Below are 26,245 nucleotides of genomic sequence, written 5' to 3' on the forward strand. Positions count from 1 at the left end.
TTGATGTTTCTTTCCCACTGGCTGGTATTAAAGAGGCAAAAATTGGTGCTCCTGCAAAGCAAGATTAGAAGCACAGAATTATCTCTTTCCTCCTCACATGCCTCAGAACCAGGCATAACCGAGTTGCAACCCAACTGTCTAAACCACAGAAAGGGATGTGTAGCAGGGTGAACCCTTGCTCCTGCTGTGAGGGGTTTAAAAGCAACCTGGCAGGGCTTGAGAGCTGCTGCTCTAGGCTGGGCTGATTGGGGAAGTGGCTGCAGCTGGGGCCATGCCCCAAACTGAGCCCAGGGCCTTATAAGAGCCAGAGAAGCCCAAGACAGTCTTCCTCTGCCTGAAGAGGAAGAAGGGCCTGGCTGCAGGGCTATAGGCAAGGTACCTAGGGTGAAGCAGGGCTGGGGAAAGGCTGAGGAGCTGTCTAGAAAGCCCCAGGCTGTGGCCTAGCGAAGGGCTAACAGGTACTGGGGGTTGCAGAGGGCAGCCCAGGGGTAGGACAAGGCAGCAGGTCCAAACCCTCCTTGCCTGTGATGAGTAGGCTGATACTGCAGTCTGCCCCAGAGTGTGGGGCTAGACAATGACTGTCAGTAGCCAATACTGAGGCAAGGTGGGGATAGAGGGTGAGGGTTCCCCAAGGAGGGGAGACCCTAAGAGAAAGGGGTTACTGCCAGGGGGCAGCACCCCATGTAAAAGGGCCCCGGGTCCAGGGAGGGACACGGGGGCCTAAAGACAGGTGGATCACCAGCCTGCAGAGGGCGCTCCAGCGCTGGACTGAGCTAATTCCCAGAAGCACCAGCAGGAGGCGCCGCAGGGGTGAGTCCGACCCGTTACAGGATGCAATAGGCTGCTTAACCCTTTGCTCTGAAGGGTGGGGAAGACAATGGAGGGATCTCTTTGTAAAAGTATGAGCATGAACCTTAGGAAGAAATATGCAATTCTAGTTGTAGGAAATATTAAACTAAAATAAAGTGAAGCAGCAAAGACAACATACTAGTACAACGCTGGAATCTTTGACTGTAGCTGCACTGAACTTTCCCCAGCCTTGCACCTCCTGCTCATACAACTCCATTGGTGGTAGCAATAGCAGGAGAGCTAGTGTAGAATTGCAGTGTTGCCAACTCTCCTCATTTTATTTTGACTCTTGTGATATTTGGTATTTTTCATAAAGCCCCCCACTACGGGAGTCATGAATTTGCATTAGAATCTCAGCTTTCATTTAAAAAAATAGTACATTTTCTAGCCCTCATGGTTGCAGAGAAGAGGTTGAAAACGTGAAGCAAGCGCACCCCGAAGGCTCAGAAATTGGAAGACAAAAAGAATCCAAAATGTACTATTATTATTTGTTTTTAAATCTCATGATGTTTAAGCCAATCTCGTGCTTTTTGGGGCAAGGCTCGTGATATTTAAATGGTTGAAGTTGGCACTCCTGAGAATGGCTGGTGGTGTGTTTATTACTATACCACCTAATGCTGCTCTGAGCAGGCCTAGCTGACACAGTAGTTGAAATGCTGCCTGGCAGCTGGATTACATTAGACCTCCCACCGGTGCAGCAGTGGGAATTTTTAAGAAAAAGTTCAGGGCAGAAGAGGAGTTTGGGTAGCGTTGGACTAACTTGTGCCTCTTCATTGTTTTGTTGTTAGAAGATGTTGTAATTTTCTTCTCCTGTTTAATGACTGGCAACATCACAGACCAGCATATTTTGAAAGGGATACTGAACTCATAGCTTCAGTATTCTGACGGTCACCCCCACCTTTTGAACTGACTGGAACTTGGTGAATTGTTCTGATGACACACAAGAAAGAATAGAATCCAGCTCACTGTCTCTTAGTTGTGTTGACTCTACAGGGCTAACGGGAAAAGAGCAGCGAAAACTTATTTTGGCCAGAAATATGAGTAGATATGACACTTAGGGCTTGTTTACATGACAGATGCTACAGTGGCACAGCAATGGTGCTGCAGTTGTGCTACTGTAGTGCTGTAGTGTAGACCCTTGTTACAGTGATGGAAGGTTTTTTTTCCCATCACTGTCATTAATCTATCCCCTCAAGAGGCAGTAGCTATTAGAAGAAAACCCAAGAGTGAGCCCAAAGATGATTATGTTTGAGATCTTGATCCAATGTCCACTGAAGTTAGTGGAGGTCTTTGCACTGATTTCATTGAGCGTTAGAGCAGGCCTTCAAAGAGGAAGTTTTTCTGGCCTGTCCTTGAAATATTACTGTTGGGAATCTCATTCCAGTTTCATTGGTTTGATTGCTACTTCTTTGGAGCAAAGAATTTGTTTTCATATGTGTTTGTGCAGCACCCAGAACAAGTACTCCTGGGGGAACTCAGCACCACTGTGTGCATGCAGAATTCATGTCCCTCACAGATTTCTTTGCTTTCCCACAGAAAAATGACTTTCCGATAAGGAAGCAAAGGGAAGCTGCAAGAATGGTCATGTGCCACTCCCCAGCAGTGCAGGCATGTCGTTTTGGGCACCCAGAGCAGCCGGTGGAGAGGTAAATAACTGCCAGGTTGGAAGGGGGGCAGGTCTGCGGACGCCCCAGCCAGTGGCTCCTACCCAGCGCTGGGCTCGGCTGCTTGTCCTGGCTGAGCTGGGGGAGGAAGGGACTTCTCTTCCCCTGCAAGGAGTGGCCAAGGCCAAGTCAGACTGACCCCCAGAAACCTCCCCTGACTTCAGGAATTTCCACACACCTCCCTCTCTGCTTCCTGCCCCCATTGCTTCCCAGCTCCGGGGGGAGCTCCTCCCCTGTCCACCCAACCTGCCTGCACCTGGAATCCCCCCTGCATCTGGACCCCCACCCCTGCACCTGGACTACCCAATGCGCCCCCTGCACCACCCTGCTGAGCCCCATCTTCCTACACCCAGACCCCCATGCTGAGCCCCAACCACCTTCACTTGGGTCTCCCTGCAGAGTCCCATTCCCCCTGCACCCGTAACACCTTCCCCCATAAGCCCCTGTACATCTGGATCCCTCCCTGCATTCAGACCCCACACCGAGCCACCTGCATCCAGCTTGCCCCACACAGAATCTTCTCACCCCACATCTAGATCCCTTTACAGTAAGCCCCACCACACTTGGATACTGCTGGGCTGAGTCTGCCTGCCCCACACCTGGATTGGGGGCCAGAGGTGGCCATGTGTATGACACTCTGTCCGTCTCGCTCACTATCACAGTGAACCTGGCCCGGAGGGGCAGTGCCCCGATGTGTTTGAGTCAAGCCAGGCCCTTGTGCTGTGTCAGGGTTAGGTGCAGCCTCACCACCGAGCTCGTATCCCAGGGGAGGGAGGGCTGCAGGCCGATCTCCCACCTCCATACAGCCAGTGGCCTGTGCTCCCCTCTGCCATGCTGGAGCCTCCACATTTATTTATTGACCAAATATGCAGAATTTTGCAGAATTTTAAAATATTGTGTGCAGATTTTTAATTTTTTTTGGGTGCAAAAATCCCTGAAGAGTAAACAAGGGACCATCATCCCAACTGGGGTTTCTGGGTGCCATCAGAGTACAAATAGAAAACAGAATTAAAATATACCAAGAATTACTTGTACCTTCTCAATGAGGCAGTATATTCTATATGCATAGGAAGGCGGAAATAACAGGACTCACGAGTGACAGAGCAATAATCACAGTGATTGCTATTTGGCATATGATACTCAAACATTGTAAGGCTAGGCAAGCAGTATCTCCTCTGTGGTCTCTGACTCACAATTTAAATATGCCAGAAGAACACAGAGGGTTGGGTTTGTTCTTTATGCAGTGAGAAAAACAAGGTTTTAATTAATCACGGAGTACATGGGCATACTTTGTGGCTGTTCTATTGTTCTGCTTTTCTTTGAGGGACTAGGCATCACCAGGAAACTAAATTGCATTTAAACCATTTTTAAAAAGTCCAGGCCTGACTTTGACCTTAGCTAACAAAGGTTTAATAGTGGTGTAATTCTGTTGATTTCAGTGACATTACTTCTGACTTACAAGTGAGATCAGAATCAGGCACCCTACAGTTTGTTCATGGCACAGCACATCTAATTTACTAGCTTGACCAGAATATACAATGCCAAGAGCTAATGGTCCAGATTCACTGGTATCCTCTGACCACTGTGCATCACTTTGGCACAAAACCCATTTTAACTGGCCAGTTAAACCAGGTTTACAGCTGCTGTGTGTCATGAGAGCTGTGCAAAGCAGATGGGATGTGTTGGCAAATCTGGCAGCATAAATGCAAATCCTTGTCTACACTAGAAAGTTGTACTACTTCAACTCTACCTGTATAGGTAAAGCAGTACAACCCCCCTGCAAATTATACCAGTATAAAAGTGCTGACAGCAGCATAGCTTAGTCTTGTAGTGGGGTGGGAATAACTATACAGGTATAAGGTACCTTTATACCAATATAACAGCTTCCATGCATATAACTATGGCTATGTCTACCTTTAAAATGCTACAGTGGTGCCGTTGAAGTGCTTCAGTGTAGACACTTACTAGGGTGACCAGACAGCAAGTGTGAAAAATCAGGACCGGGGTGCGGGTGGGGGTAATAGGCACCTATATAAGACACAGCCCCAAATATCAGGACTATCCCTATAAAATCAGGACATCTGGTCACCCTGACACTTACTGCAGTGACAGGAGGGGTTTTCCTATCTCTCTAAGGCCATGTCTACACTACAAACTTTGGCTAATGCAAATTACATCAGCATAAAGCTGCCACAGTTAGTATATCACTTGTGTGTGCATGCTTGGCTCTGTGGTGGTGCTCCTTGTACTCACACCAAGTGCTTGTATCATTGCACACTGTGGTGCCCCATAGGTAGGTATTCTAATGTGCACTGCCAATGTCCAGCACATTGTCTTTTGGGAAGTTTTGACAATGCATGACGGGGCAGAAATGAGTCACGCAGGTGTGACTAGGAGCAAGGAATCAACTTCCTAGGGTGCAGCTGTCTCTATCCTGTAATGTCATCTATATCCCATAATTTTCATGCCTTTTTAAAAAATCCCATGAACCTATGCGGCCCTTCTCACTGTCCGGCATCTCTGATTCACAGCTCTGCCTGTTGTCATAAGTGTTGCAAGCACAGGATGCACATTCCTCCAGTATTTGCAGAGCCTTAAGAAGAACAGAATCAGCGGGGGACATGATGATTCCTCGGAGGACAGATTGCTGTGGGATGTAGTGAAAACCATTTGAAGGTTGTTAGTGGTGTTCACAGAGCAGCAGCAGATGGTGGAGAGCTGCTTCTGGGCCTGAGAAATGAGCACTGACTGGTGGGATTGTATCATCCTGCAGGTTTGAGATGATGAGCAGTAGCTGCAGAACTTTTGGATGTGCAAGGCCACGTTTTTGTGTGCCGAGCTCACCCCAGCCCTCCAGCAAAGGACACCAGAATGAGAACTGCACTGACGGTGGAGAAGTGAGTGGCAATTGCACTGTGGAAACCTGAAACTTCAGATTGCTACCAGGCAGTGGGAAATTACTTTGGAGTTGGAAAATCCGCTCCGGGGACCACTGTCATATAAGTGTGCAGGGCTGTTAATCATCTCCTGCTACGCAGGACTGTGACTCTTGGCAACGTGCAGGACACAGTGCATGGATTTGAATTGAAGTGAAGCAATAGATGGCACACACATCCCCATTTTGGCACTAGACCACCTTGCCCAGAGTACCTCAACAGAAAGGGCTACTTCTCTATGGTTATGCAGGCGTTCGTAGCTCACCAGGGACACTTCACTGACATCAGTGTGGGCTGGTCAGGGAAGGTGTGTGACACTTGCATCTTTAAGAACACAGGACTGTTCAGAAAGCTTCAAGCATAGACTTCCTTTCCTGTCTGGTGTATTACCATTGGAGATAGTGAAATGTCAATAGTGATCTTGGGAGATCCAGTCTACCCCTTGCTCCCTGGCTCATGGAGCCATACACTGGCCACCTTGAGAGCACCAAGGAAAGATTCAGTTACTGGCTCAGTTGGTGCAGAGTGACTGTTGAATGTGCTTTTGGTAGGTTGAAGAGATGCTGGCATTGTTTACTCACAGGATTGGTGCTCTCTGAAAAAAACATCCCAATAGTTATAGCTGCCTGCTTGTCCTATGTAGCAGAAGGGGGAGAATTGTCACTGGGATGGAGGTGGAGTGGGTGTTGGCTGAGTTTGAACAGCCAGACACAGGGGCTATTAGAAAAACTCAGTGAGGCGGTATAGGCTCAGGGAGGCATTGACAGAAGAGGCTAGCAGTGAGCCACAGTAATGCATTGTGTACTGTGCTCTACCTGGCCCTGCTGCTTTGGGGCCTGTTAAGAATTGTGTAGTGCTTGGTGTACATCGATGAACATAACCATGTCCATGCACCTATTAATTTCGAGGTGCTTTCTGTAATTTTATTATTATTATTACACTGTTTGTCACTGATCCTGTAAGTTGGGTCACACTGTACAGTAATCAAGATGAATTATTTCCCAAATAATGGAATTTTATTCAATAACAAAACCAGTGCAAAGAAAAATCTGTGCAATGTAAAAGCAAATTCAATAAAACCTTAATAAATTAATGGAACAGAACAAGGGGAAAGAATGTTCATGTCCATTTTTAGCAACACATATGGCAACTGTGGCTTTCACAGGTCAGTGCGCATATGAAGCTGTAGTTGTCTCTAATGTCCCTAGGAGTAGGGTGGTAGGGTAGGGATGCAGCCCCTGATGCCACATGGAATGTTGAGGGTGGGGGGTGAAGAGAGGTGCTGTAATGCTGTTCTCCATGGACTGCAAAGGGAGGTGAGCCTGTGACGGTTGAACATGTAGATCCACAAGAGGCTGCAGCATCTGTGTTTGCTGCCACATAAGCCCCATTATGCCCTGGTGTATCTCCCTCTCCTTTTTCTTCAGGGTCTCCTGGGCCTTTCTCCTGTCTGCTCTTTCCTTCTCCAGGCTGTCTGAAGTGTTCACCCTCTAGGCCAGGGGTGGGCAAACTTTGTGGCACGAGGGCCACATCGGGGAATAGAAATTGTATGGCGAGCCATGAATGCTCACAAAATTGGTGTTGGGGTGCGGGAGGGGGTGAGGGATCTGGGGTCGGGCTGGGGATGAGGAGTTTGGAGTATAGGAGGATGCGTGCTCCATGCTGGGATCGAGGGGTTCAGAGGGCGGGAGGGGAATCAGGGCTGGGGCAAGGGTGCAGGAAGGGGTGCAGGTTCCAGTTGGAGATGCAGGCTCTGTGGTGAGGCTGGGGATGAGAGGTTTGGGGTGCAGGAGGGTGCGTGCTCCATGCTGGGATCGAGGGGGTTTGGAGAGCAGGAGGGGGATCAGGGCTGGGGCGAAGGGTTGGCACGTGGGGAGATGCTCAGCGGTGCGGGCTCCGAGCAGCGCTTACCTCAAACAGCTCCCGGAAGCAGTGGCATGTCCCTTCTCTGGCTCCTATGTGTGGAGCGGCTCCCGACCCTGCGCCCTGGAGCAGGGCAAGGCTGTGGCTTCTGGGAGCCGCATGGTGTGGACCCAGACCTGGCGCCCCAGCTGGAGCACCGGAGTGGGGCACGCCCCAGACTCTGCTCCCCAGCAGGAGCTTGCGGGCCAGCTTAAAACAGCTTGTGGGCTGGATCCAGCCTGCGGGCCGTAGTTTGCCCACCTCTGCTCTAGGCCCTCTGCTCAGGGTCTGATGAGCACTGGATTGCAGGATCTCATTGAACATGTCATCCAAAGTTGTCTTCTTTCTTCTGGCTCAGGTGATCCACAGGTGTGGAAAGGAGGCCCCTCAAGACTGCAACAGCAGCAGCTGCAGATAAAACACACAGAAGTGCCATAGTCAGTATAGTCACAATGGAAAGTGAAAGCTGAGACTCAGAATTCCTGTCCCTTGCTCCCGTAAAGTTTTAAACAAGACATGCTTATTGACACTTCTGCTTCAGAGTGCTTGTGCACAGTGCCACTCACAGCACCAGCAATGGTGAGTATGGCTTGCCGGGGTGAAGGAAATGAGGAGGGAATCGCTCAGCTGCATAAAACTCTAAGTATAGGGCAATGGCACTGAATACTGGCACCATTTTCCGCAGGCAGTGGTGATTTTAGCTCTCTCACCCCTGAGGGTAACAAAGACTGCATACTGGGGTGATGCCTGTCAAAATTATCACTGACTGGCGTGGGAAAGTGTCCTGCTGTGGAGGAAGGAATAAGGCTGCCATGGCTAGAAATCTTCAGGAGAGGATTGCAGAGTACCTCCACGAAAGTTTCATCGAGATCTCTCAGGAGGATTCAAGGGACATCTGTGTGTACATAAACAGACTGCGCCTGATAACCCACCTAATTCTCCAGAAGAATCAAAAGCAGATAACAACTCTACCTCTCTTTGCTGTACTGCTATCTCTTCTAGTACGAGTAAATTAATGATAAGTCGATAGCTCCGTCCAGTTAAGTTGGGGGCACCATCAGTACTGTAATGGGAAATACAATTACACACTTACCCGAGGTTCTTTTCCCTGCATCTGACTTGCCCTTGCTCAACTGCCAGGACCAACTAGACTGTGGTGGAGTTTGTGTCATAGCTGAACCCACCGGCTGTATGTCCCCCATCCTCCTCCTACACCTTCTTGACCTTGGTGTTCATGCCAGAGGCCTGTGACTCGGGCTCCTCAGAGGTATCCTCCATGCTCTACAGAGTGCTGGTGAGGTATTTGCTGAGTATGGCACGCAGCTCTTTAGAAAAGTGGCCAGCCTGCATCTCAGCACTGGATTGATGGTTTACCTCCCTGGCCTTCTGATACGCCTGCCGCAGTTCCTTTGCTGTCATGGGGCACTGCTGCAGGTCCCTGTTGTCCCCTTCTCCTGCATCCCCCATACAATCTCCTCGTAGAGGTCCATGTTTCTACAGCTGGTCTGTAGCTGTGCCTGCACAGCTTCTTCTCCCCCCAGGCCCCGGAGATCCAATATCTCCTGCCTACTCCGACCCGGCGTCCATCTGGAGCATGTAGCCATTATGGCTGGTTGGGCAGTTGCACACAACAAGGGAGAGCTGCTAGTTATGCTTGCCAAGCTGGACAATCAAGAAAAGGCATTTCAAAAATTTGTGGGGTGTGTGTCTTCTGGTCTCCGTGACCCCTGGGCAGTGGAGTTCACAATTGTGACAAGAGCTGTCAGTATCGGGCATTGTAGGACAGCTGCTGGAGGACTGTTAGGGTCGAGATAGATAACGCAGTGTATACACTCACGCTGCATCTGCCTCAGCACATTTACCATGTCTCAGTGCTGCTTGGGGAGGTGGTGTGACCTTGTCACCATAACTGGGTGTTTACATCAGTGGGAGACAAATTTAAGTGGAGCCACATGCACAACAGGTCGATGCAAGGCAGCTTACGTCAGCCTAACTTTGTAGTGTAGCCCAGGTCTGAGTTTCTCTGGAAAATTCCCCCTCCTGAGCAGTGTGTGGATTTGGCTGCAGTTATTAAATCATAACTGTAGTGTATTTTACTGTTTATCAGCTTTCCCTACTGATAGAGAGGGAGGGTGGTGCAGTGGTTAGGATGCTAGCCTGAGACTTAGGAGAGCAAGGTTCAGTTTCCTGCTTTGCTACAGGCTGCTTGTGTGACCTTGAGCAAGTCACTTAGTCTCGCTTATCCCATCTACACAATGGGAGATAATAGTGCTTTGCTACCTCATAGAGGGTGTTGTGAGGAAAAATATTTGAAAGACTGTGAGGTGCTTTGATACTACTGTAATGGGGGCATATAAGTACCTTAGGTATATGGAGAGCTTTGCTTGTAATTATTTTTGGTAGTATGCTTACTTGAGATCTCTGTATGGGAGGATGATGGGTTTTGGCTCTACTGAAGAATAATTGAACAATGGTTCTCTTAAGCTGAGCTTGTTTGGGGTTTTTTTCCCCCATACATATACTGAATTCTAGAGACTGGTAAGAACAGGGTGTTTTTTTCACGCAAAATGTATAATTTTGTAAGTGTTGTAAAGTTATAACTAAATGTAAAAACAAAAACTACAACCCCTTTAAGCTTGACATGTGTTAAAACTACTTCAGGAAACACTATTGGGAAAAAAAGGTGCAGACTGGTCCTTAAAAAGTTGCAAACTTCACCAGAAGTCTGTGCATGTGTGTTTGTGCAAACAAAAGGTCTGCCAACTCTAGAACCTCTGTTAACTTGTTAATACATTTTATTCTGGCTAATTCCAAGTTTGTCCCACTGCCCGGCAGCAAAAGTGCAAATAAGCGGACAGCTGTGATTAAGTGCCAAATATTTAAACACATCATGACAATTCAGGCCACCCACACTCTCATGTAAATACAGCTTCTGCAGAGTTGCTTCAGTCTGGACTGAAGCACAGACAAGTCACTTTAACATGATTCTAGGTCAAACAGTGCTATACAAATCCACAGCCAAGCTGAATATTTGGGGCCAAATTTAGCCCTCTGTTACACCCATGCAACCCCATTTATTCCAGTGGGTTTACATAGGTGGCAAATTTAAGGCATAATTGTCTCTTGATATTGATCAGATTTTTGCTAGCTCAGTAGAAACAACTGCATGTACATTTGAGCATGTACATCCACTAATCTGGACTCGATTAGTTCCCTCGTCCTTGACAAAGGCTGTGATTGGTTATGCGATAATTTTTTGTTGTTGTTTCTGCTTTTATTTTCTGTGCATTTTAAAAACAGGTTTTTTACAGGCGGGTAAAAGAAATACATGAGCAAAGATTATACCCCCATAAAATGTCAGAGGAAAACCCCTTCCTTCGCCCTCCACAAAAAATACATGTTCACCTGCTGCAAAGCTAACTATTAAACCTAGGAGTTTCACACATTGCAAAACCACAGGAGCTGCCAAATGTTAGTCTGAGGTATTTTGCAATTGAGGGATTTTTCTGATACAGCCAAAAGATGACACGTCTGTAACTGCGTGCAAGGCTAAGTAGGCTCTCTTGGTGCTAGTCTTTCCTCCTTTGAAGGACTGTGTGTGTGTATGATGAGGCAAAGACCTATTTGGGGATATGTGTGGTAGTTGTCGGGGAAGAAATTGTTAAATGTGGTAGGGCTGAGCAGTATCCCTGGCTGTTTCATCTTGGAACATATAACCATGCTCAGGTTATTGGGACATGGGTCATACACATACCACGTTGCCACATGCACTGATACATACTAACTTCTGATGTCTGGTAGTTTCCAACACCAGCTGGGAAATAAAATTAGAGACTGGAAGAGCACCGGGGATAGGGGAAGGATTATTCCTCCAGGGTTTACTCAGAGGACTCCCAAACTGGAAAGTCCACCCTGGGGAGGTAGAGGCCACACAAAGCAGCTCTAAGTCGTCTCTTGCACTAGAGGGATTTGCAGTGGGCCAAGCCAGCCCCCAAAGTAAGTGGGCCTGGCTAGAGCTCAGACCACCCAGGGATGTGCTGAATCAACATGGTGCGTCAGCAGCCTCTGCCAGCGGGGCTGCTGTGGAACATTTGTAGTGTAAATGGGACCGAAACATTTTAAACTCGTGTGAGACTTGTGTACGAGAAAAAGCCGGATTCTGATGTCTATGAATGCCATTTTCAATACTACGTTAGGGCTTTTTAAAACCCACTTTTTAAAAAAAAAAGTTCAGCTAACAAGGATTTTGTGCCGTGTACTTGGGCCTTTGACCTTAGATGAAGGTTCATTTTTTTTTTATTTCAGCCCAATTGGTTCATCCATCCTGCACTGTTTAATCAGGCATGTGACTTATTACGGTGAGCAGGGAACAACACCTATATGTAGACCGATTAACACTTTCCATGATACAATTTGTGCAGTCTTATTGAGAAGCTCTACTGTTGCCATAGCTAGCAGGAGTCCTTTGAAATTCAGTGAGGGGAATAACCTTAGGCCAGACAAGGGCCTTTTCTTTGTTCTGTGACAAGTATCACAACCTTAACTCTGCTCTGTAGTGACACTCTGAATGGGGGAGGAAGTATGGAAAAAAAATCTAATGTGTCTTTAATAATTGGCTGATCTAATTGAGGACAACAAACACTAACCTGCCTTAATCATAATCAGTGGTGAAAGTAACTGAGGACACTTACTGGTATGGGGGGGTGGCTCTGGCCCCCGGAAGGGGTGTGGCTGAGGGTCAGCATCCCCCAGCCAGCCCTTGGACTGTGCCGCTGTGGTGGCGGCAGCGGCATTTGGAGCCCCGGGCCCTTTTAAATCGCCGGCCCCAGGGCAGCTGCTCCCTTTGCCCCCTCACCCCCCCTGGCTGCTGACAGGTGGGAGTGGGGGCAAAAGGGACAGGGACGTTAAAGCACTTCAGGGTCCTTTGCCGTGGCAGCACTTTGCACGTTGCTGTGCCCCCCCCCCCCCGGTCTCGTCCCGTCGGTGGCCCTGCCGGTACGGATCCTACCAGCAGGGCCCCAGCCAGGGGAGGCAAAAGGGGCAGGGACATTAAAGCGCTGCTGCAGCAGTACTTTAATGTGGGCTGGGTATGGACTGGTGCGGGTTCTTACCGGTATGGCGTACCGGCCCGTACCGGCTCACTTTCACCCCGATCATAATGGTGTGGTTGTGTGTCACTGCAGAGCAGAGTTAAGGTTGGCTGTGCATTTCTGTACCTTAGCCTATGTGGATTTTTTTTAAAGTGTAACTTTAACTCTGAATTTCCTAGGCTTGTAATATTTGGTTTGGGAATAATTGCAACATCCCCATAATGTTTTTTGGCTTTAAATTACTGAAATATACTGTCAACCTTAACTTCATTTTCAATTGTTTTATATGGGTTTATTAGAGACCGAATGTCTTTTCCCCCAAAGAGTTTACAATCTAAACTGACAGTACAGACAAAAGGTAAGAGTAAAGGGATACAGTATGCATGCATACAAGCAGAACGATGACTGACGGAAGGCAAATTCCATGATTACTTCCAGAAATGTGTGAGTGTATGGGAAGGGGTACACACACACACACACACTTTCAACTGATAATTATTTTTTAATTACAAATATAATTTAAATATTTATTTGCCAGAGAGGAAAGTTTTACAGAATCATAGACCCAAATTCAGCTCTCTTATACAGTGTGAATGCAGTTATTCCTCTGAAGTCAGTGGAGCGATTCCAGATTTACACCGGTGCAGCTGATAACAGATTTTGGCCCATAGAATCTGGAGACAGAATATCCCTATTCAACAGTGGTGATGGAGTGTATGTACCCCACACAGAAAGGCAGGGAGGGGGTTAATTGCATGCAATGAAAACCAGGCAGGAGGTCTGTCTCATCCCAGAGATGGCTGCTCAGCCCAAGAAAGGGTATTAATAGGGCTGGTAGATTAAGGAGCTCTCGGGAAGGAAGCAGTGCACTGTCCATTTTTATGGTGAACAAAAATCACAAAGAGTTGGTTACTTCTAAAACTGAACAAGGAACTTTATTAGAATAAGGAAAACTGTATTAGCTGTGTAGCTATTCTTCCTTGCCCTCTGCTTGGCTCCAGCCTTCTCCAGCTCCCTCCAGCTTGGCTTCTTGCACATTTAAAAATACAGTGCACATTCTCTCTCACACACATTCTCTCTCTCTCTCTCTCTCTCTCTCTCTCACCCTCACCCACACATGTCCTGCCCTGGGTAAAGTGAAGTTGTCTTTGTTTGGCAATTGATTCTCCCATGATTCTCCCAGGGGCTAATGAAAACCTCAACCCTCCTGACTCTCTCTCTCTCTCTTTCTCTGTTGGCCCAAGCAGAGCAGCTCTTCACAGACAGCGGTGTTGCCTTAAAGCAGCAGGATTCCTTATTTTGTTCTTAATTTTGCACTTGTTTTCCTTTTTATTTGGTGCAGGCAGCGGCTACTACCACCCTGGATCCCTTTTGTAAAGTCACCTACTGATAGTTCATCTCCTCTCCATTGCAGGATTGTTCCCTGCTTGATATTTAGGGTCTGATCCAAACCCCACAGAACTCAGTGGGAGACTTTCCATTGACTTCAGTGGTTTTGGATCAGGCCCTTCCAGTACTTGCCGTTTTATCCAGTCCAGCTTATATCTGCCAAGTGATGAGGCTTCCAGGACTTCCTTTGGGGGATGATTCCAGAGGCTAATACATCTCTGTCAGGAAGTTTTTCCTGCTCTTCTGCCTAAGTTTCCACTTATAAAATGTCATACCATTACTCCTACTTGTTATTTACTTTGTGCATTACTTACTCTTTTGAATATGCTAAATAATCCTGTTCTCTCTTTGATGTATACGCCCTTCAAATATTTGTAGACTCTTACGTCTTCCCTTCCTCTAGCAGTTTCTTAGCCAAATTGGACATACTATTTAATTGTTTTCCTCTCACCTTGTAAATCAACCCCTTAACCACTTTTGTTGCTCATCTCTTTACTCCTTCCCATTGCTGTTGTGTGTTTCGGATGATTGTACCCAAAGGCATAAGTTTACTTATTTTTCCAGGTTGAGTCTTGTTTTGTTTCCAGACCATTTTTCTAGTCTTTCAAGATTCTGTTTTCAAATTCTGTTATGTCTTTGCCCTGACTGGTAATCAGCTCCTCATAATTAAGCGTTGCCTTCAAACTTGGCTGTTTAGAAGCTAAGAGTGATTAAATTTGCAACAAAACCCAATATTAAAATAATACCCGCTCCCCAAGAATAAAGTGCCATTGGAGTTGAAAGGAGTAAGAGACTGCCTCTCTGTACTATACCTAATATTTGACTGGATTCCATGAAGACCCTTGGGAGCTGCAAAGTGTAATATGTGAAGATAAAGCAACAAATTTAAGCTTAACTTTGTGTGTGTTCTGAGCCCCTCAATTTGTCTGTGAGTTGTGGGCAGCATTCTTACTTCCACTTTGATGTAGGAAACACCCCCACCTGACACAAGAAAGTCAAGACTGCAGCTAAATGCTGTCAGACAGATTCTGATGACAACTTGTAGATGAGACTGGATCACTTCCTGCAGCAGATATACCACACCAAGGAGGCAATCCATGTTTTTTAGGGTGTCGTCTGCAGAACTGCAGGAAAAAAAGTGTTCCAGTATTAATCAGGGCCATCCCTAGCCATTTGGGTGCCCTACACAGCCCCCCAGGCCTCCTCCCCCCAAGGTCTGGGAGGCAGTGGGGGGCCACTTTTGGGGGCCCCACAGGCCCAGAGTGGCCTGGGGTATTAGTGGGGGGCAGGGAGTAGCCCACTCTGCTTCCCTTGCCCCAGCCCCAGCCGTGTTACTTGGGGGAGGGTGCTTGGGGGAAGGGATCCCCCCCCCCCACTCACCGGAAGCATCCTTTCCCCAACCTTCCCGCACGCACTGGCGGGGGGAAGTGGAGCACTATGGCTGGGAGCTGGCGGAGTAGAGCGGGCTGGGGCTGGGTTGCTCTGCTTCCCGCCGCTGCCGGTGAGTGCGGGGTCGCTGGGGGAATGGTTGGCGGTCCGGGGCGGAGCAGGGGGGAAGAATAAGAGGCAGGGTGGAGGGAGTTGTCTGGGGCCCCGCACCCCCACTAGAGACGGCCCTGCCCCTTGCGGGGGAGGGAGAGAGGGGGCGGCCAAGGGATAGGGCTGGTCGCCAGGGCTGGTGCTGCCACGTATGCAGCAGGCAGCTGCCTAGGGCACCATGAAATCTGGGGCAATTTGGTGCCCCAAATTCCATGGTGCCCTATGCAGCTGCATACGCTGTGTATGCCTAAGGATAGCCCTGGCATTAATAATTGAGCTAACCGTGTTACTTCCTTTCCAAGGCAGAAATAAAAAGGGTGTCAACTTGGTTACCATTTTAGACATAGTGCAACTAAAATTGCTGGCTGCAACCCATGCTGCTGTCCTGGTAACTGATTTTGTAATATGCAACTAACAAATTGTTTTGCCTTCAAATAATTCCACTGTGGAGAAGACATACTGAAAAGGATTCTAGAAGAAAACCAAGTAATGAGGGAGGTGGCGATACTGAGGTTAGCCATGCTGTAATACAGGATCTTTTCAAAGAGTGAGGAAGAACTGAGAGTGACTGCCAAGATTGACAGAATGTACTGGTAAATGGCTTCCTTAAAAAAATACTGTCGTCCCTGTGGATTGTGGGACAGATTTTCAAAATAACTCTGCTCCTATATAGGCACCCAAGTTAAGTGGCTAAATTTTCAAAAAAGCTCCGTAGATTGGGTGCACTTAGATGTTGAGTTCTTTCGATAGTCTGGCCCAGTGGGTATGTCTACACAGCCATTAAGTGTCTGGCCCAGGTCAGCTGACTTGAGGTTGCGGGGCTCAGGCTGGAGCACTGTATAATTGTGGTGTAGACGTTTGGGCTCCAGCAGGAGCCTGAGCTATGGGACCCTCCCCCCTCACGAGATCCCTGAGCCTGAGCCTGAACATTTACACCGCCATTATACAGCTCCACAGTCCAAGGCCCCGCGAGCTTGAGTCAGGTGCCTCGGCCGAGCTGCGGGTGTTTAATTGCTGTACACCTATCCAATGTGCCACAATGGGAGCTGCTTTGTCCTGAGTGCTTTTGAAAATCTGGCTCTGTATATTTCTAGCACAAGTTACAGTACAAACTGAGACTCACGCTCCTGCAGTCAGGCCAGGGCAGACAGATCCTAGTTAGTGGTTCTCGGTGTGGGCTCTGGGATCCACTGACATGGAATTCATTGTGGGGTCAGGGCTAAAGAAGCTATCCTCCTTTATTATCACACCAGCAATAGAGAATAAAATAAAAAATCACCCGTGCGTATCTTCACGTCAACACCACAGAATCACACGAAAGAAGGGCAAATCGACAGGTGACTTCAAGTCTTCTCTATGGACAGCGGACTGGATTAGCACTCTGTCCTTTTTGTTCACCTTGCAGATGGAGTAGGAAAATAGCCAGTGAATGCTCTGAGATTCTTAAGAGTTTGGCTCTTTATTTCTGTGGGAGAACTGCTCTTCCCTTACCTCCCATCCTCAACTACTCTCCGCTTTCCCTTAGCTCACCAGCAAAGTGCATCTGTCCAGCATTGTGGGAGTGGGCTGGAGTTTCATCACCTTGGCATGCAACCTGGTTCTATCTGAATCATATGCAGAACAAAAGAAATCTGTGAATTACACTATGGGGCTGTAATCCCATGGAGTGGTTCGGCTGTCATCAAACCATGGGAGCAAAGATCAAGTCACCAGCCCTCCATGTGATGTGTTAGCCTCACAGTTGAAAATGTGCCTGTTAATGGTATGATACATGGCTCCAATTCCCTCTTCTACTGCCTGTTCTGCTCCCATCTTCTCCTTCTGTTTCTTCCCTTCCAGGTTATTATTATACTGACTTGTCCTATCCCACTCTCACGTGTCTGTCTAGAGAGTTAAATGGCAGCAATGCAGCATCTGCATACTCTCCTTCAAATTGCCGCAAGAATGGCTGGGGCTGGTGGGGTCTTCTGAGGTGCCTGTGAGGGAGTAAAGTCTTCTGAAATGCCAGCTGTGGCAGCAGATGTAATCTACAGATGTGTTATGCCCCATATGGTCTGTGATTTTTGCTTTAGCTGGTACCATGTATTCCAGTGGCACCTGTGTAATGCGAGGAACTAACACATGAAGCAGATAGCAACTTGCTATCCATGTATTACCTTGAAAACAAGCTATTAGCAACATCATAAGGAAAGAGTTTTTGGGATGGTACAACTATTTAAGTTAGGGGTGTGTTTCTTTACCTTTATGGTTATACCAGTGCAACCCATAGTGTGGATACAATTATACCAATATAAGGGAGCCATATACCAGTATGACTTATTTCCCTTTTATTATAGCTTTATACTGATACAACTGCATCCATACTAGGATTGTGTGTACTGCTTTAATACACCAGTATAGTTAAAGGGCTACAACTTTCTAGTGTAGACAAATCCTTTACAAATTGAAAGCTAAACAAGTCCCCCTTGCTTCTGGCCCAGTCAGACCAACCACCAAGAATAGACACCACTCTAACGCTTATTACAAAGATTAATGGGTAGCCTGATACTCCTGTAGCAGGAATAAACTTTACTGGAGAGTATTTTGGGGTTGTCCTGCTTGGTGATTTGAATTGTTCATTTTACCGTGGGATCAGTGCCAGACTCAGTCTACCAGGTGATCTGTTTGAAATCTGAATGAACATATTTAACTAGGGCCGTATCTGGCAATTGGATCTGTGTGAGTGTAGGGGTCCATCCACAGGGATTTAGCTGCAACATCTGGCCCATAGGAAGTCATTTTAATTTGAGGCTTTTGCTGCTGGCTTCCACAGTCTCTTCTCTGCTGCACTGGAGCATGACAGTATTCCTTAAATGTGCCAGAGTTCCAATAGAATGTCTGCATGGCAAGGGTGACCACTCAGTACTTGGTCCAGGTGAGCACAGCTGGAGAAACGTGCCTGACGCATACATGAGCATCTACAGCAAAGTAGTTAACCACTCAATAGAAAGCATGTCGATTTATCCTTATGAAGTTGCATCTTGTTTCAAAGTAGATTGTAAGCTCCTCAAGGCAGGGATTGTGTCTTCCTGTGGGTGCGTACTGCATGTAGGACAATGAAACTCTGATCCCCACTTGCATCCTTTGAGCACTACCACTGCACAAATAGTAAATTCAAATTTGGGGTCAAATTCATCATTGGCATAACTCTGTTGACTTATTGGAGTTACATCAGGGTTGAATTTGGTGCACAATGTCTAAAAAGCAGAGTGATGAATGGATCACTTTTGACACATCAAAACACACAAGTGCTCCACACTGGCTTCTTCCCCATCTTATTTTCCTTTATTTCTATCCACTATCTCCTTTCCAAATTAATCGGGAAGCATTTCTTTAAATACTTCCAGAATCCCAGGAGGGAGCTTAATTACTTTAGCATCCTTCTCATACAGAGCATACCTGGTGGCCCTGGAGAGGATGAATAAACTCTGGTGCAGTGAGAGCAATTAGCATTTGAATTAGTGACATGAGGATAACCAGGGATTATCCAATTTAACAGCTGTTGAGTGGTGTTAAAAGGACACAGTCAAGAAGTACAAGCAGAAATGTAGTTGATTTTTTTTATTTTTTAATAAAGGAAGGTGAGTTCCTCACCTCATATGATATAAATGTTCTCTCTAATGGTTTAAAAATTAAAACTGCAATGGAGACATCTTATTATTTAAGCCTGTTGGCTTATTATTTAAGAGTTGGAAATCCAAACATAACTGTACTGTTCCCGTGTATAAGAGCCAAAAAGAGAAAGTGCCTCCAAACAGAAAGGGAAATGGACCAGTTTAGTTTCACAGTTTAGGCCGAGCCAAGTGTAAACAGTAAATGAAGTAATTACCAATATATGTTCTTTATTTTCAAGTGCTTTTGCCAGGACGCAGCTGGAGGCTGCCTACAAATAAGATCAAAACTAGAGATGGGCCTGCATGTGGCCCATCTCTGCCAAAGCCAGATTATTTGAAGTGACAGGAAGGTCCTAGCACCAATGAAAGTATCCAAAGTGGCATAAAGTATCTTTACAAAAACCGCTCACTAAGCACTTGTCTAGACAAGGAGGAAAGGTGTGTTTTTAAAACTTGTGAGCCAACACATATTAAAACCCTAGTGTAGACAGGGCAGGTTTAACTCTTGTTAGTGGGTAGGAATTATTACTAGTATTTATGTAATAATTAAATAAATACCAGATTAGGCCAGTGAGCCATCTAGTCCAGTAGCCTGTCTTGTATACTATTCACTATCACATGCTTCTGAACAAGGTGCAAAGAGTCACAAAGTGAACAATTATGGATTAACCTGCCCATAGAAGGACCTTCTTCTTAACCTCCATCAGCTGTGTTGGAATTACACTCTGAAACGTGAGGGTTTATATCCTTTATAACAATGTCAGACCCTATTTAATGTAATGAATAATCTTTTTTGGAATCATACTCAGCTCTTGGTATGAATATTATCTTGTGGCAGTGAGTTCCACAGGTTAACGATTCAAAATCTTAAAAAAAAGTATTTCCTTGGATCAGATTTAAATTGGTTGCCTTTTGCCTTCATGGATGCCCCCTTGTACTTGAATTGTTAGAGTGGGCAAATACAAGCACCTCACTGACATATATACCATTCTTTATTTTGTAATCCTCTATCCTCTCCCGTCTTATGCAGATCCTTTCTAAAGAGTCTTAAGGTGAAATACTGGCCCGGAGGAAGTCAATAGGAGTTTTGTCATTGACTTCAATGGGTCAAAGATTTCATCTCTTTTCAATCTTAGTCTTCAGTCTTTACAATCTTTCCTCAAGTCTTTCCACACCCCTTTGGTCCTATATCTCTCAACCTTTTCTTCTTCTGCTATATATATATATCTTTTAGGATGAGGTGGTGACAAGAACTGAAGACAGTATTTAATATGAGGGCATACGCAGATTTATATGATGATGATATAATAGTCTCACTATTATTCCCTATCTGATAATTTTTCTATACTGTATGAATAATCCTTACAGTTTAGTAAACTCAAAAAAATTGGTTTCCTATAAAGCAGTGGCAGCAACACTATTTTAAAATCATTACTTGTATCTTGACTAGTCCTTTTTTATTACCTGCATTTGGCACAGGCTGACATGATTTTATAAATGGCGTTTACTGTGCGGTTACATACATATGAAGTAAATGTCTGGATGATTGGGTTATACCAAAGACTACCTTTTAAAAATAAATGTACACAATGCCTCAGAATGTAAGTAGTGTATGTGTAGCTACATACTGTGTGGAAAGCGGGCTGGGTCCGCACTGCTGTGTATAGCTACACATGTCAGTGAAAGGCTCTGGCAGAGGAGAGGCAGTGGGGGAAAGGCTCCAGTGCTTTTTCCCCACTGCCTTTCCCTGCTGCTGGAGACTTTTCCTGTGGTAGGGAAAGACTTCAGCAGTGGGGAGGTGGCAGGGCCATTACACTGCTAAAAATAGCAGCATAGATGGGGATGCACAGCTTGGGTGAGTAGAGATCCAGGTAGGTTATGTGCTTAAGTACATACCCATACCCTCCAGTGTGTATTTACTCACCTATTCATGTCTCACCTTCCACCCTGCTGTTTTTATCTGTACTAGGGGAACTGCTTGTGTGTCTACACTACACCCCATTGAAAGAAGGGTGCAGTGGAGATGCGCTGAGAGTAGTCCCATTGAAGTCTGACATGCTTCCAATACTCGTCTGTTGATGTGAATGAATGCAACTGTGAGGCGGTTGCTGCTCACTGTTCCCTCAGGTGGTATCTGTGTGGTGGATTAGAGGGATGAGATATTAGGGCCTTCAGAACTGCCACCAATTTCTGGCCTGGTTGTTTGGGGGTGGTTTTGATTAATACATTATTACTAAGGGACGTTGAAAAGATTTTTCCAACATTCTAAGTAAGTATGGCAAAATTCCCATCCTGATGTGGCTAAATCAAATTATGCATTTTATTGTCTCTGTTCCTAAACCATTGCTCTACTTTTTCCATATTAGTTTGTACATTTCCATTAACACTGAAGTGTCTCGTTATAGTGAACATGGATTGTGCAATGGACCATATTTTATTTAGACAATATTCCCATTGCAGTAAGACAAATACAGTAATGGGAATTTTGCCTGAGTAAAAACTCCATGGTTCAACACTTGACATTAGGCTTTGAATTCAGAATAGAGGAGCAACTGCTCATCCGGGTCCTCTAGGAGAGGAAAGAGCAGAGACATCTGTCTCTGCCAAGGTCTGCAGAATTGCCATCACCTCATGATCACTGGGATCAAAGGCAGCTGATGGCTCAAAAGTGCCTCATCTAATGCCTGCAGCGATCAATAGAAAGACTGCTGTTGACTTTAATGGGCTTAGGATCAGGCACAAAAAGAATCAGCATGGATGTGGTCTTTTCCATCACCATGAGGAGATCGATGTGACCAGTCTGTATCCCACAAAAAGGGCTAAAACTAGGCTGCCTGGGAGCCAGGGAATCTGAAGACTTCAAATGTTGTGAAGGCTGTTTTGCCAGCTCTCTGGCCTCTTGGTTCAGCTGTGGTGGCACCTACCTTCATGCTCATCCCTCTTCTTCTGAGCAGCAGTGCTGCCTTCTCCTCTGCATGATTCCTTGTGGTCCTTCTTTTCCTCCTCAATGCATTCCCTCACATTTTCTCCTCCTCAGTGTGATCCTTTGTGGTTTCTCCTCCTTCTCGACACAATCCCTCACGGTCCTTCCTCCTCCTCCTCAGTGCATTCTCTCACGCTCTGTCCTTCTCCTCTGTGCAGGCTCTTGCTGTCTCTTCTCTTCCTCCTCGGCGTGATCCTTTGCAGTAGCTCTTTTCCTTTTTCACTTCAACACGATTCATTATGATTCTCTGTTGTCTTTCACGCAGTGCCTCACAGCTTCTCCTCCAGGAATTCTCTTCCCATCCCTCTTCCTCTTTCTGGGCAATCACTTGTTTTCTCTCTACTGCACATGACACCGCCCTGTACTCTAGTCTCTTGTCATTTCATCCTCTCTCTGCAGTCCCTCCAGGCTTTCTCCATATCCCTGTCCTTGCAGACTCCAGTGGGTTATTGAGTGAACTTATACTGGCTTCTCCAAGCTTACCTTTCTCTGCTCATCTGTGAGGCTGCTGGGCAGTGACTGGGCAGGAACTGATAGCATCCAGGTACTGTGGCATCTTCTCCTTTGGTGAAGTATGTCAGGGATGAGCAGTTAACACCACAGCATTGTTGCATCATCTCGTGTGATAAGGTATATGAGAGACAGTGGGGTCTGAACTGATTCTAATCTGCCCAGCCAGGCCCGTGTGGGATCCCAGGTCACCATGCAGATTGTTGGCTTCAGAACAAGAAAAGCAAGAATCAAGAGATGCAGTTTGTGTAGTTTCAGAGTGGCAGCCGTGTTAGTCTGTATCAGCAAAAACAACGCGGAGTCCTTGTGGCACCTTAGAGACTAACAAATTTATTTGGGCATCAGCTTCTGTGGGCTAGAACATGACGAAGTAGGTTCTAGCCCATGAAAGTTTATGCCCAAATAAATTTGTTAGTCTCTAAGGTACCACAAGGACTCCTCACTGTTGTTTTTTTTAGTTTGTGTAGTGGTGACAGTTCGGTTTGGCAGTCAGGACTCTGGCCTCTACTCCTGGCTCTGCTGGTAACTCATTGTGTAGCTTTGAATGAGTCATTTCCCTCTCCATCTTGGATTTTCCATCTGTAAAATGGAGCTAGTAATTACATTGCCTCAGCTCCCTCTTAGTAAAGTGCTCTGAGCTCCAGGGAGGGGGAACGGTGCTGGAACATGTCAGGCTGTTAGTAACTGGCCCAGCTCTCTTGGCCTCATGTACTGATGTCCCTGCTCCTTGCTGCTCCCCACAGATGTGTGAGGGAGGAAGCATCTTCCCAGACCTCACGTGGGACATGAGAGCCTCCCAGGAGCGTCACCCCCATCCTGAACCCCGATGCTGACGCATTTGCACAAGTCTGGGAACAGAAATCACCCTTTGGGTGGAAAGTCCTAGCTCCTTGCAGTTACTAAAGCTCCAGTCACCCTGTTTGCAGGAGTTGGCAGCTCACCCTGGTGTTCTGGCCAAGCTCCATCTCTGGGATTCCATTCCATGCCCTCTGCATTCTCAGTTGAGTACAGGAGTCCTCCTCATTCCCTGTCCTCTCAAACAGTTGCTGTGTCCCAGGCCAGGGCTGGGGGACCGGATCCCTTTATATCTCATTGAGGGTGTGTGAGGGCTAGTTAATGAACAATGATGGGGATATGTGCTTTGAAATCCTTGGCCAAGGGAGGGTTCAGGGCCCAGCTACGCTGGAAAACTCATCAGGTATGAACCCATTTTCCTTATCAATGAAAATCTGGGCTGGGCTCACTTAGCTGGGCCAGCTGCTGGAGAGGGGGAGGGGCTTCTTTTAAAAGAGTTTTGGTAAACAGACTTTTCAGGACCCTTTTGAGTAGACCCACTCGCCGTCCATCCGCTGCTCCAGCCACGCTGGTGAGAACCACTGTTAAAATCAGTAGCTGAAAAGGATTTCAGAACTCGGTCACTTTCCCCATGTAGATAGGGGCGGGGGGAGACACAGAAGAGCAAAGAATTATTTCTTCCCCATCAAAATGCCGTTCCCGGCACTGACCCTGTCACACTCCATGATAGAACGCTGGCTGATGGGCACACTGCCTTCCACTCATGGGCAGCGTTAATGCTGGGTGAACTGCACTGCACAGACCCGCCTAACACCTACTCCCCTCCGTCAGGGGGACATGGGGAGTGGGGAGCTGAACAGGACAGCTGGGGCAGAATTGAGTTCTCAGATACCATCTCAAGGACCTTTTATTTTTCAGTTTTTTGGGAAGGGTGAGCGGGAGTGGGCAGGTTGAAATAAGAATGGAACATTTGGTCAGCAGCAGTGACACAGAGGGCTGGAGCACCTGGACAGTGGGAAATGGGGGTTACAGATGCAGCTGGACTCCATCTTATCCCAGCTACCTGTGTGCACATAGCTGAGCAGGATTGGTGGCAGTTTAGGCACCTAATGATGTATCCACTCCACAACTGACATCACATGGGAGGACTGCTGCACCTGTGTTTGCATTGCCTTCAGTAGGGCTCCATGCAGATGTAGCAAACTGCAGGATCAGAGCCTGTGATCTTTGAAGGAATTAAAATATACGTTTTTGATCACGCTGTTATCATTATGTGTGCAAACATAGTCACGCTGTTGTGAGTCTTCTTTTTAAAATGTGGCCCTCAATAGATACCCGCACCTCTGAACATGAAGGGCCAAATTTTCTAGTCGTGTAACTCCACTACAGAGAACATTTGGCCCTGTATAATTTGCATCCATAAATTACATCATTTATATCTGCAAACAGCCTTTAAGCATCCAGGTTCTGCCCTGCTGGCACAAACACTTGTGCCAACCAAATTGTGGGTGCAAATTTAGAAGCATTTATGAAACTGTGGCACGGAGACTATTGATTTATTACTGCACTACTCTAAAATGGTGGCAGGCATCTGAGTGAGAAGGGCTGTTGAAAATGTAGCTCCTGCATCAGCAATACCAGAGCATCTCTCTGACCAAGGGGAAAGGAATGTGGCATCTCCTGGTGATTTAGAAAGCTTGGGTGGTTTTACACATAGGAAACTTTTAAAAATGTGTTTCCAGAGTCTGGCCTTTTGTTTTTCAGCCATGCTTGATTCTGTAGTTGGAAAGCTGAACTCCCCCAAAGTGAACTTCCTCTCCTTCTATAAGCTGACCCCTTGTGGTTGCTATAGCAACTGCAAAGAGGATAATGAACTGTGTAAACACTCAGTTCCCGGTACTGTGACTTGAGAGAGACTCTGAACCATGGCATGTGTGCAGAAAAGTGGCTTACATAGAGAGTTGTGAAATGAAAACCCAACAACGTCTCTTCTTCCCCCCTACCTTCCCCGAGGGAAAACAAAAGCAGTAGGACGGTAACAGGCACAAACGTGTCTGATATTGAAGGATTTGAGCACATTGTAGAGGGCCACAGAAATGAAATCCAGACATTTACCTTGCGGCCAGGGTTTGAGTCTGAGCTAGGGACGGATATGTATAGTGCAAGCCACAAAATCGGATTCATGTGACATTCTCACTTATTGTTGAGCTTCCATCTGTGCTGGTGAGCAGTTTGATACCGACATGCCTGCAGCTCCTTCCATTTAATTAATTCAAGCAATTAACCAAGTGTGAAATCCATTCGTTTCTGGGTCTTTGGTTACTCACTTTGATGTCTACTCTTTTTTTTTTAAAGTGTATTTTATTACTGTCTGTGTCTGACTCTCTGAACTGGAGAACAGTCTCCTTGCTTTCAAAGTACTGACGCTGATGTCTGACTCTGGTGCAAGGTGCTCCTATTCTGATTACTGTTTAGAGGTATTAGGCAACAGTAGCCCGTGGAGCACACTGAAAATACACCACAGGGTTGCTACCAGGAGAATATTTCACAAGCACAGCATGGGTATTTGTACCTCAAGGCCAGTACAGAGATTCTCTTGCAATTGCAGGTACTTGTTTGCCACATATCTGGGTCTACAGATTTTGAAATGATCTGTGGAAAGTGCCTTAGGGTGTCAGTTCACCAAAGGGTGGGTACTTGATCCAATCTGATCCCGAGCAACACCAATCCCCCATCACCCTCACCATTAGAATCCCACCCCACATCAGTCAGTTAGCTCCCCTCATCAATCATGCTTCCTCAAAGAGGAAAAGAAAATGTACCTTTCTCAGTTGCATGCAGCACTACTTTGGTCCCAGATACTCCTCCAATTTGTCTGGATTGAGCAACTGTACTCTTCTTTCCCCTGTAACCCAGTTCTGATGTTCTGCCGATA

The 26,245-nt window shown here is 46.5% G+C and overlaps 1 long non-coding RNA gene across 1 annotated transcript; it reads right to left on the reverse strand.

The window, feature by feature from the left end:
• Positions 1-12,923: 12,923 nt before the first annotated feature.
• LOC123364654 lies at positions 12,924-26,231 on the reverse strand. Its single transcript, XR_006577194.1, has 3 exons — positions 26,133-26,231; positions 16,649-16,767; positions 12,924-14,954 (listed from the first exon to the last, which is right to left on the reverse strand). It is a non-coding gene; the product is annotated as an uncharacterized LOC123364654 (long non-coding RNA).
• Positions 26,232-26,245: the final 14 nt, after the last annotated feature.

This window comes from Mauremys mutica, chromosome 2 (genome assembly GCF_020497125.1).
Source record: "Mauremys mutica isolate MM-2020 ecotype Southern chromosome 2, ASM2049712v1, whole genome shotgun sequence".
In the NCBI taxonomy this organism is placed as follows: domain Eukaryota; kingdom Metazoa; phylum Chordata; order Testudines; family Geoemydidae; genus Mauremys; species Mauremys mutica.